The sequence below is a fragment of the Lycium barbarum genome, chromosome 8 (assembly GCF_019175385.1).
Source record: "Lycium barbarum isolate Lr01 chromosome 8, ASM1917538v2, whole genome shotgun sequence".
NCBI lineage: Eukaryota > Viridiplantae > Streptophyta > Magnoliopsida > Solanales > Solanaceae > Lycium > Lycium barbarum.
In genome coordinates, this window is record NC_083344.1 from 2,281,134 (window position 1) to 2,294,506 (window position 13,373).

At 35.1% G+C, this 13,373-nt stretch overlaps 1 non-coding gene across 1 annotated transcript; it reads right to left on the reverse strand.

The window, feature by feature from the left end:
• Positions 1 to 8,650: 8,650 nt before the first annotated feature.
• LOC132608451 (small nucleolar RNA R71) lies at positions 8,651 to 8,756 on the reverse strand. Its single transcript, XR_009570371.1, has one exon. It is a non-coding gene; the product is annotated as a small nucleolar RNA R71 (small nucleolar RNA).
• Between the last annotated feature and the right edge of the window lie 4,617 nt (positions 8,757 to 13,373).

Here is a 13,373-nt window from a genome sequence, read left to right on the forward strand (position 1 = left end):
TTAAGTGAAAATAGTTACTCCTAAATAAGTTATTATATTTCTATTTGGTATCAATACATTACAATGAGAGTTTAGAATTTATTAGATATGCCATACTTTTGTTAAATTATGTATTAAAAATGGTATACGTACTCTTTATAAAAAAAAAAAAAAAAAAAAAAAAGAGGGTATATGATACTATTGTCTACATTTTAATGTTTTTCGCTCATACTTGCATAGCAGAAGAGTTCATTTATCTAACTAGCTTTAGTATATTTCCTGCAATGCGATTCACAAATTTTCAAATCTCTTGTGGATTTATTGTAGACCCTTATTTTTTGAGTTTCTTGATTCTGTACACACAAGCTCAAATATCCGTTGCCTCGTTGTTTCTTGTTTTAGACAGACTCTACAAACTATAAAGGACACCATTTTTACTGCAAAAGCAGAGATGCAATGCATGCCAAAATAATCAATCATTAGAAGTCTAATTTACATAGTCAAATTTAATTACATGCCTTCTTTGCCTGACGTGATCTAACATTAAAAGGACCGAACTTTGAGTGACATCAAATAATGGAGTGTTTGATATGACAGAAGCCATTTTGCGTGGCAAACATCGTGGACAACTCCCACTTCCGATGAAGACACTAAAGAGCATAACTGTCTACATGTTTTTGATATAGGTCTTGCTTTAAGCTTATCAGATGGCACCCTCTTTGCTCCCTCTTCCGTCTACTTAAATGTTGATTCACATTCATTTCATGCTAGTAATTAAGCTCAAAATTGTGTCAATGATAGTAACAACACTAAATACCACTACAGAGAAAATAAAAACGAAAGACGATAGCAGGCATTAGTTTTTCACAAAAGGCAGTTGACAAATTACATGCTGCTGCTAGTAGACATTCAGGATATATACATATATAGATATCCTAAGTTGCACGGACTCTTCATTTTTTATTCCGAACCTGTCTCCTCACGAGACTTGACGGGTGCGGGATATGTTTTGGATTCGGTCAACCAACTTTGGATTCTTTGACCGGTGTCCATCGACAAATTTGGGGGAAAATTGAGATTTTGATTTCTCAAAATAAAAGAAAAAATAGATTTAGGATATGTTAAATGGCATACCTTCAATATTATAGTACTTTTGTCTCATATTCGTTATTTCAGGTCAAACAGAGATAAACTAAGAATTCAAGGGGTTGTGCTCTATTTTCATAATTTTGATTTTTCTTAGCTAAATCCCAACACCCGTATCCATACCTGGATCCGCACCCCGAACCCTAATATTTAGATTTTGCCGAATTTGATCCTCGAATCCGTACCTGTATCGAAAACCCGCACCCTAGTCCGAGCAACTTAGTAGATATCCTAAGAAAGTAGAGGGGAAGTTCCATGTGTTACCTTGAATTTGAAATATTGGTGAAAATTTAAATACAACAGATATTGAAACATAGATGCTTAGTTAAACAATAAAACTTCCAACTCAAGTTTCTTATGAAGAAAAGGAAAAGGGAAATTTTCAAAAATATACAGCCCAACACAAATTATTACGCGACACAACCCAATATATAATATTATACAACAGTATACAGAAAAAAAAATCACAGTTCAGGTCCAGATGCCAACTAACTCAATTCTTGGGCTAGTTACTCAAATTCGTCAAACGAATCCATAAAGCAACACATAGTTTAGAGTTACCTCTACAACTCATAATTAATTTAATCGTTTCAAGTAACAGAAAAGTAATTACAATGTAGATTACCTTAACTATGTATTTCATAGTGACTAGATTAATGTCACCATGATCAATTAGACACCAAAACACAATTAAATATTGCTGAAAACAGACAAATTATAAGTTGTCAGATCAGAATTCAATCTCTTAACTCAATAGTACTTCATATATAATGATACACATAAGATTATAAGCTAAATTAATAGCTTAGGATTTAATTCTTACCTCAAATAGAGTAATAGAGGTTTCAAAGAAGAAGACCCATAATCCAATGGTTTTTCAATTCAAAGTTATCAACTGCGTAGATCCCAAAGTATTTTGAATGAATATGAATTGGTTGGGTTGAAGAAGAACTTAAAATATTACCTCTCCGTTCACAATTTACCACACTTGTCTTAATTTTTTTTTGTCTATTTTTAAAAGGTTATCTCTACATTTAGAACTCATATGGACATGATTTGAAATCAAGTTGATTTGAAGTTGAAATTTTATTAGGACATGCAATTTAGATGTCTTAAGTTAATATTTTTTTCTCACAAGCATAAAAACCCAACAATTTGTGAAAACTATTAAAATTTTCTCAACTTTTATACAATCTAACCAAATTAGCAAACCATAATTCATAAATAAGGTATTGAATATCGTAAGGCGCATCATTAATAAATCACATATCTTCAAGTTACTTTTGTAAAATAAATAAATTCACATATCTTCAAGTTACTTTTGTAAAATAAATAAATCCTGGCAATTACATACTATTACAAACATTAAAATATACAAAATTTTACAAAGATTAACTGGTTCAAAAAATCACCATTAGCAGTAACTAGCTATTACATTGAGCATGAGTCTTTTTTTTTTTTTGCAAAATTTAAAATTATGGGTTTTTGTTTGCAAATTATAAATTTATGGGTCAAGTTTAATATTTTAAATTTTTTGAAATCCTACTTTTTGGAAAATTTCGAATTTCAATCATGGTATGAAATTGAAGTTAAAATTTTGTGCAGATTTCATAAATAAATACTCTTCTTAAAAAGAAATCATTGAAGTTTAAAAGAAACAAGGAATCTATTGGGGTTGTTTCACAAGAGTAACTCGGAACATTCGAGTATGGTGAAGATTTTAAGATCTTTAAGGACCCGTTTGGCCATGAGAAATTTTCACTTTTTTCGGGATTTTTTTTCCACTTTATTTTTAAATCAGCATTTGGCCATGAAAACTCCAAATACAACTAGAAGTTTTTACTTTTTTCACTTTCAATAAATTCAAACGATTTAATATTCTTAGCAAAAACTATAACTAAACACAACTCCAACTTCAAAATTCCAAATAAAATGAAAAATAATTGGTTTTCATGGCCAAACGCCTACTTATTTAGTTTTTTCCCCACTATATCAAAAGAAAAGTTTAAGAAAAAGGCATATTCAACCACTCTTTTTGAAAGCCTAGCCAAGGACCATTGGAGATTTGGCTATTTTAAAAAATGTACCTTTCGCTTTGCTTGCATCTTTGTCCCCTTTCATTTTCTTTTTTACCACAAACCACATGTTCATGTTTCGATTTTCTAAACTTTAATCACATAACAGGAAATTTAATATTTCTTTGTCCATTTTGAAAATGTGACCTTTCATTATCTTTTTTTTCCCCCACAAACCACATGTTCATGCTAAACTTCAATCGCATAACTGGACCATTTCAACACGCTGTTTGTTCTCAACTTTATGTCTACTGCTTATGAGTTATACATCTTTCTCCCATTTTCAAGCATATATGATGTCCTATTTCACAATCGCAGAGATTACAAATCTCAATCCCCTAATGATTTCAATCCCCTAATGATTCTTTAATTGCTTTGACTTACACTGCAGCAAGTTTGTTAGTATTAGGTTTAATTTTCAAGTTGTTGTTTTTCCTTTTTGTAAGTTTAAAAGTTGTCCAATTATTTACAGAACAATGACTTTCGAAATTCTATGACTTAACTGTATGATGAATTGTCTATATTAATTACTTCAATAGTGTAAGTGCATAGCTATAAATCAACAATTAGCTATAGATTCTACTTTTATTGATAATATCTTGTGTTTTTTCTTTCAGTTAAATTTTTTTCATCAAAAAACTAGATAAAGATGGTGCCGATGAGTGAAGTAGACCACATGATAGTCAACTTTTATGTGCTTCTCTTTTTCTTTATCTAAACAAAAATTGTGTCCTCGTGAGCTTCACATGTGTACCATGGTAAATCCAAGGATATTTAGCTTTGTATAAAAGTTAAATTATAATAATATTTCTAATAATATTGAATTCTCTAATCATTGAATGAATATATAAGAATCATAGTCTAAACCCAAAAATTTTGAAATTGAGAAAAAAATGACATTTTCCTTGAACATTTTTTTTAATCTTAGTTGATTTAATCAATCCTTAAATAGGGAATATTATCCATTAATATGATGTATGATAGTTGATTACAATACAATAAACAGAATAACATTGATGCGATACATGCGTGCAACGCACGTACGCTAAACTAGTAAATGACAAAAAAGACAGACGTGTGCATCTCTGCCTAAAACCTACGCTTCTATATACTTATTATTATAATATAAAGTAGTCTGCCTAGTACCACAATGGCCACATTTCTTCACCGTTTCCCCAGCTAGACTTTCAATTGCTAGAGACTATCCTCAATTCCATCAAATTTGTTTTCATGAGGCCAGACTTTTGGATAATTAAGTGAAAATAATTTTTTGAAAAAATATATATCAAAATTAATAATATTATCAAATCAAAGTGTGTTTCTTGAAGAAAAAAATGTAAGTGCTAATGATTAATGAATTTTGTGTTTTGAGAGTTTTGTTTCATTTTAAAAAAACATACTCTGAGAGTCAAACAAAACCTTCTTTCACCACCATTCATATTCCTAATTATTGTGACTTATAGTACTTTCTACGTAGTTTCCAAATATGTAATTTTATTTTAAAAAAACTTAAAGATTCTATGTCCAAATTCAAGGTCATAATTAAGAATTTTCAATCTCGATAAGTGAAAAGTATCACATAAATTTATAATAGAGGGAGTGACATATTGAAACAACAAAGCAGAATAACTAACTTAATCAGAAAAACAGATGAAGCTATTTGACCGCGTCTAGTTGTTTGTTATGTTATTTGTTATAAGTATTAAGGTCGGTAAAAGTTCCGGCTTAAACCGTAACATATAGGTCCTGGAGGTGGAGATTGATGAAGCGGGACTCAACATACAAGAACTAGGGCCACCAAGACAATGTAGAATTGTAACCATCTCATTTCAAAGTTTAAGTTGTTACAGATAGCAGACTTTTATTTACTTAATTATATTCTCAACACGTTCTCTCATGTGTGGGCCTGATTTTTTTTTCATGGGTGAAGCACGTGAATTTCATATGTGGTGATGAGACTCGAATTCACGACTTTTGCCTACTCTAATACTCCCTCTATTCTAATTTATGTGGCACTTTTTGCTTCTCGAGATTCAAACAGCATGAACATTGACCAATATTTTAATATGTATAAAATTGATATGAGAAAAGTTGCAACTTATATTACTTTTTATGTAGTTTTCAAGAATATAAATTTTAATGTTAAAGTATTGAATTAATCTAATTCAATTTAGCTTTAAAGTTTAGTCAAATTGAATTTCGAAAAGCGAAAAGTGTCACATAAATTGGGACCGAGGGAGTACCATGTAAAAGTACGTGACTCTCTAATCTAAAAGCTTAAACCATCAAACAAAATACATTTTTTTCCCTTAATTATATCCTCAACAAATCACTAGATCAATGCCAACATATCGATGATTTCCCGATGGTCTTTACATTTAGCCTCAACTCCATCATCAACGTCATCTTTAGATGATCCATCCCCACCAGGCCACCTCCCCTTCTATTGAGCAGGTCTAATGTACCTTTCCCTTAGCTTTCATGTTTGTCATTGCCTATAATAATGAACCAAAAAAAAAAAAACATAGACATTTATTAATTTCAATTGTCTGCGGAGAGAGAAATGTCTATAACAAATTAACAATATGTAGAAACTTATAAAACATTGATTGATTAAAACAAAAAAAATACTTTTATTAAAAGGAAAAAAAATAAAAAGACGAAAGAGCCAAGATATTTTTTTTTAAAGAGCCAAGATAGTATGATTTACTTCTAGTCGCATAAATATTTAATTTCATTATCAGATCGTATAATTTTAAATTCAATATAAAAATGTGAAAGAAAATATCAAAGACGTCCAAACAAATTTACGTTGTGGACCATTGTACAACATATCTCTTGGTTCCACATAATGTATATTTTTTCACAAGCCCCATGTTCATGTGTCAGATTTTTAGTTAAGTTTTAATCACATAATGAATGGGACACTCTGCAATTATGCAACAAAACTCACAATCAATTTCTTCAGTTTCTTCAACTTGATCTTAATATTATCTCTTTCTCTCTTTTCCCAGTTTTTTTTCAGCTTTGATTGAAGTGAAAACTAAGACTACAGAGGATTCCAGACTGAATCGTGACATAAATAGTGTCATTATTTTTTATTTTTATTTTGTATAATCATCTGATATCAGGTGGATATCCACTTAAACATTAAGGTTGATTTATGCAAATAGCCCTTTTTGAGGTCTAAGTGGAGCCTTGATGTAACAGGTAAAATTGTTGTCATGGTGCAGGAGATCACAGGTTCAAGCCGTGGGAACAACCTCTTAGAGAAATGCAAGGTAAGATTGTGTACAATATGACCCTTGAAAAAGTTACCATTCAGGACCCTGCACATAGCTGATGTGCCGTGAATTTCGGCACATTTTATGCCTTTGTAACTAGAAATGTTGCTTGTTTTTAAGTGTTACTTTGTTTCTTATGATGTTTTTGTATTTTATAGGGTTGGTTGACTAAGGATCGAAAATGAGATGAAATGCGAAAAACGGACAAATTGGAGCTAATTGACGGTCTGTAACTCATGTGACGGACCGTAACGGAGTCCGTAACTCATGTTACGGTTCGTACCATTGAACCGTAACAGAGCCTAAATTTTCAGAAAGTTTTCATTGAAACCATCAGTGTTACAGTGTAGTGTTACGGTCCGTAAATCGTGTTATGGTCCGTAAATCGTGTTACGGTCTGTAACATATCACCGCAACATCAGCTAAATTTCCAGAAAGTTTTCAATGAAACCATCAGTGTTACAGTGTAGTGTTACGGTCCGTAACTCATGTTACGGTCCGTAACATATCATCGTAACATCAGTCAAATTTTTAGAGAGTTGCCAAGCAAATTCACAAGGTACGCCTCAGAAGGACGGACCGTAACCTGAGTTACGGTCCGTCGCATGGTTGCTGTAAAAACAAGTGGACAAATGACGAAATGAAGGACGGACCGTAACCTGAGTTACGGTCGGTAACAATGCGGCGTAAGGGCATTTTTGTCCAGAAACTTGATGCGATTTTTGGCTCTATAAATACTTAATATAGGGTTTTAATTCAACATTCAGATTTTGTTTTGGAGGCACAAACCCTAGGTCTTTTATCTTAGAAGTTGTTGGAGCATTTAAGACAACAACTTCACTCTCATTCCATCTGGTATTTGCATTGTAAGTTCATTATGTTTACTTGTAAGCTTTCTTTGTTATCCAAATTATGAGTAGCTAATTTTAAAGCTAAGGTTGTGGATCCCATGATGGATATTATGTGAATGGGTTTCTATTATTGATATATGCATAATGGTTGTTGGTATTCATTCAGTTTTTGTGATTTAGCATTGGGTGATGATTGCAAGCATTATTATAAGCCATTATATTAACTGTTCTTGGGAAAGAAAGTTAGTATTGGTAAGATTGAATGACAATGACTCGAGGCGTTAACCCTCGTTTAATATATTAACTTAGGAATGAGAACAAGTCTAAATTGGCATTTTTGGTTCATTCTTCGATTGCAACTCTTTTACATTCGGAAGAATCATAAAGAGAAAATACGACTTAACTGTTGGAAAACATTAAGAAGTTCTTAAGAGACCAAGTGCATATTAATAGGACAACCATTAGAAGTATATCATATTGAAACCTGAAGCATAATATCTAATCAAATTGGGGAACACAACCTTAGTCTCTATTTCGCATTAAATACAATTTCAGTCAAAATACTTAATTGCATTATTCAACAACTATTTCAAACTTTCAGGAATAGGATTAAAGCCTTTAAAGACTAGTATCACATACGATTAGTACTCTTTTCTCTTCATATTCCTTGTGGGATTCGACCCCAACCTTGTTGGGTTACTATATTTGACAACGTCCGCTTTACGCCATTAATAGGTGTAATTTGAGCGTATCAAATTTTGGCACCGTTGCCGGGAATATGGTTTAGAAATTACTAATTGTTGTGTATTATTCTTTAAAACTTTTTCTATTCCATCACATCTCGTTTGCTGTTTTAGTTAACCAGGTGAACATGGCAGGAAGACCCCATCGCAATCAAGGAAACCAAGGGAGAATCCAAGTGAACCATCCTGCACCAGAAGAAGAGGAGGATGAGAATGTATTTGCGGAATTCATCGACGAAGCTGATTATGCTTCAGCTGTAGTTCCGCCTAGAACGGGAAATGCTAATTTCAAAATTGATAGTTCTATCTATCAGCTATTGAAGCTTGAAGGCTATTTTTTAAATTCTTCGGAGGATTGTCCACTCCGACACCTGAGGAATTTTCTGCATGTATGCTCTCAACAATCTCAAGGTGTTGTTCCTGCTGATGCACTGCGATTACGGGTTTTCAAATATTCCTTGGCTGGACAAGCGAGGGAATGGTATGAAAAGATCCCCAGCAATACTATTCACAACTGGAACGAGTTGCCAATATATTTTAAAAAAAATGGTTCCCACCAAGCAAAAAGGCTGAGCTTCGGGACAAGATCTTTGAGTTCAAACAACTTCCAGGGAAACAGTTATATGCAGCATGGGAGCGTTTCAAATATTATCTAGCTCAATCTCCAACTCATGGGTTTTCGGATGCAATCCTCACCGAGAAGTTCTACAAAGGGCTAGATACCATGAATCAAATTGCTGTCAACACTGCAGCTGGGGGATGCTTCATGGACAATGTTATATCCCGCATTTTCAGAGTATGAGCGTGACACGTACTTCCTCAAAATTGACAATCATGTTGTTGCTGCATAATTTAAACTCTCGTTGATAGTGTCGTATCCCGTAATTTTGTACGTTGGATTATTTGTAAACTGAGGTGGGGCCCACACGTCGAGATTTTTTTTCGGACATGTGACAATTTATATGAATCACATATGTGAGGATCTTCCCTCCGTAAAGGTATTGTCTAGCCCAGGGTGCCTGCCAATTCTTAGTGTGAAATACACCATGCCTGCAGCATGCCCCCGCCGGGGTTCGAACCCGCTACCACTGGTTCTTTGTCTTCCACAGAGGGAAGCGCCTCTTACCAATTGAGCTGCTTGTCACGCCCCAAAACCCACCCTAGACATGACCGGCATCCGACGTCATGAACAACATCGGAAGAACCTAAGCAACACCATAATAATACTTGAACCCGCCAAGTTCAACATTCGCCTCTAACAGTTTATAAAATAAAGGTAAACGAATCACATATATAGAATTAAATCAGCGGAAGTCTTTAGTTATCTATACTTGTCAAACATTACAACGTGCCCAAGAGCTAATCAATAACTCAATAACTACCCACAAATGTATACTAGGGAGCTTCTAAGATAAAGGATTAATAGTCTGACTCATCGGGACGTAGCCCGGACAACTAATGTAACAAATAAGTAAATCAACAGGGTGTCCCACGAACGAATGTGTGGGCTCACCGAATTATCCGCAACAGCAAGTCCTTCCTAAGCACCTGTAGTATCAAGAACCTGCTCTTCTCCGTTACCTAACATACCATCAAAAACAACAATGGTATGCCTGAGTACTTCGTACTCAGTGAGTGTCTCGGGGACAATGAATAATACGAAAATAAGGTAAAAATAATACATGAAGAAATCAGTCTTGAAAATGATATGAAATCAATATAAGGACAGTTATTCAGCTTATGTATCTCGATAATAAATGTCAAAACCCATTCATAAAGCCTCTTGTCAAGTTACAACTTCAAATATGCCCTTTTTAATCAATTAAGATAGTCATCAACAATTTCATAAGAGAATAAGAATGCCACACATGCCAATACAGGCCCAAGAATCAAGCATATCGCGCATAGCGCACCACACCGGAACATATAATTCTCGGTGGTTATCCTTCTTCCCGAATAGCTAGGCATAAATCACACCGGACTATGTAGTACGCGGTGGCTATCCTTCCTCCCGAATAGCTAGGCATAAATCACACTCCGGGTAGCGAACCCAGCGGTGGCCACTCTTCCTCCCGAATGGCTAGGCAATGACACACTAGGATCCATAGTGGCTACCCTTCCTCCCGAGTAGCTAGGCCAAAACACAACAACAAAATTCATAGCATAGAAGCCGATTCACAATTTGTCTCCAAGTAGTCACACCATCAAATAGCATTAAAGTTCATCATGCCATTGCGAAAATCCATAATTTCATAGATAATCTTGAAAACGTTTCCACTTCTTTAAACAAGATTCCTTTGTCATAGTTTCTTTGTAAAATCATCAATACCAAAAATTAACCATCATCACTGATCATCTCTTATAGAAGACAATGATTCATAATATCACATACATATATAGGGTTTGTTACAATCTAGATTTAATGTGGGCTTGTCCCCTCACGCACATTAACCATTAATCAAAATAGGTAATAAATTTCAAGAGTGTAAAACCAATTCATCATATCATTCAAAACATGCTTTTATAAAGAATCAATCTTTCAAGAGAGTTTGCAAAAGAGACATATAAATTACCTTTATATTCAAAAAGGATTTTATTTTTAAAGAGACATGCAAATCACAATAAGATTTTTAAAAGGGAGACATACCTTAATTTGTTAAACAAGGTTTACCAATTCACTTTTCTAATGAAGAACACCCAAACCCTAGCTTGAATCACTTTGGAAGGAATTAATTTGAAAACCCTAGTTTTTGGTCACAATAATCATGTTAGAAAGGGATTTGGAACTTGAATTCAACCTAGAATGATGGTAACCCTTACCTTGTATGGTTCTGGAGGCTTGGGACTTGTTCTTATTCACTTTTAGGGAAAATTTTCGTGAATGGGGTGCTGGGGAAATAAACCCCAAGCCTTAAATATAACTAAAACGCGTAACCCGACTTTTTGACCTGAATCCGACCCGATTCGCGATTGGTCCGCGATGCGGGACCATCGCGCAATGTTCTGCAGCTCAATACTCAGACTTGCGCGATTGGTCCGCGATGCGGGGCCATCGCACGCACCACCACGCTCCTGAAAATGCGACGGGTGTCGGTTCTGCACAGTGTTCGGTAAAATAGGCATAACTTCTTGTACGTAGCTCCGTTTGGGATGGGTGACCTACCGTTGGAAAGATATTTCAAAGATCTACAACTTTTATCAAGGAAGGTTTTCCAAATTGGCAACACATTTTCATGAAACTTGCCCAGAAGACAGAACTATCAAAACTTAGGCGAATTTAAGAGGTCTTAAGAACTTCACTAGTTGGTTTGACTTCAAAACGACCATCTCCCACCCGAATTCATCAAGAATGGATTCATATAGATATGATATCATCTTAATACTAGATTTTTACACATTTACACCTAGTTCAAGTTTACAGGGTGTTACAATAATATAATTTGAAATATTGTACAAATGTACGATGAAAAGGCTAACATTATTGTGAATTATATTAAATGTAGACTTACGAGCTCGGACACATAAGCGTAGCTAATAAGGCGTGGCGCAGGTATGTAAGGCTTACCTTCTCTTTCTTTGGCATGTCCTAGTTATGGTAGGCTATGATACGAGCCTCGGGGGGGAAACTCTATTCCTAGAAATCCGGGCTTAGATTTGGCCCTTATTCATTCAATGTAATTGAGTTATGACCTTATGATTTGTTGTAAAAAATGCTTAAACACTTTTACTTCTAAAATAGTCTTGTGTCATAAAATGTCCATAACTTTAACAAATAAATTAGGAATGCCCTGAAACTTTTTGCAAATGACTCCATAAAGCCTACGATTCATAATTTGTGTACGCCACCTCGGCTTGAACTGAGGTGGGCCCACTATTCCCGTATCCTTTTCATAATGTTCTATATGACTTATTTTCGTGCGATAATTAAAAGAACTTTTGGCTATTGTTCCGGCTATTAACGACAGCTGTTTTAACTATTCCATTGAGCCCTATGATATATTCTGATATGCACAAATGATCTCAAAAGTTTTGCTTTGACATAATCTGTCACGACATCCGAAAGGTACGTATTATGACCATCATCTGACTTCTTTTCTGAAAGAGCTATCGTTCGGGTTACTCTGTCGAGTCTTTTTAAATATTTTATGATGCATATAGTTTCTCACTACTCTACTCGTGGATGCCTCAATGCTTCCTTCACTGAGCCCCGGGCCAGGATATGTTATCACGCGTGTTCCACTGCATTGTTCGCCGTGCCTCGATGTGAGGAGGCAGGTATATATGTACATGGGTTGTGGAGTATGCTGTGCCATGTACACACTCTGATATGATATGATATGATATGATATGGCCATCTGATATGTTATGATATGTGCACATTTTGATATGATATGATATGATATGTTACGGAGCTATTCCCTACTCTGGAGTATGATGTGCTGTGACGCCAGTGTCGGGGGGCGACCACGTTCTGTTCACCGAGTCCCATAATGGGGCCGGTTATGGCATATTTTCTGTTATGCATCGCCTATGTTTACGAGTAAGCATTTTTTTATACTCCGGTTATTGCATTTATATTCTGTATCCTTTGTTTAGACTACGATTCTATTCATTGTACTTTATGCTTTACATACTCAGTACATACTTCGTACTGACCCCCTGTTCTTCGGGGGCTGCGTTTCATGCCGCGCAGGTATACCCAGATGAGTACAGGCTATTATAGAAGATGTTCCAGTGGCGTTGGCAAGCTCCATTTTCTCCTGGAGTGCTGCCGAGTCAGACTATGCATGTTATGTGTTCTGGTTATTTGTTAGAGACTTTGCAGACAGAGTCGTGGGTTCGGAATGTCAATTTTGTATTCGGCTCCCTCAGCCGATATGTCGTTCTGTGATATGTAATAAATTCCATATATTTTAAATACTGTGTTGATTTGAGAATTGCGAAAAAGAGTATGTCCTGAAAGCCATTTCTGTAATTGTCATTTGTGTTTGGTTAAAAGTCTCAAGATTATGTCTGTAATAAAAGTCTGCGGGTTCGCTCGGCTCCGAATTTGGTGTCGGGTGCCCATCACACCCTAGCAATATTAGGGTGTGACAAAGTGGTATCAGAGCAGGTCTGTCCTAGGGGTTGTCTGCAAAGTCGTGTCCAGTAGAGTCCTGTTTATGGTGTGAAGCACGCCACATCTATAAACAGGAGGCTACGGGGCATATAGGGATTATTGACCTTCTTTCTGTCTTAGATCGTGCGATAGAGCCAAGTCATAGGAGGATGAAATTCCTATATGTGGGCCTTACA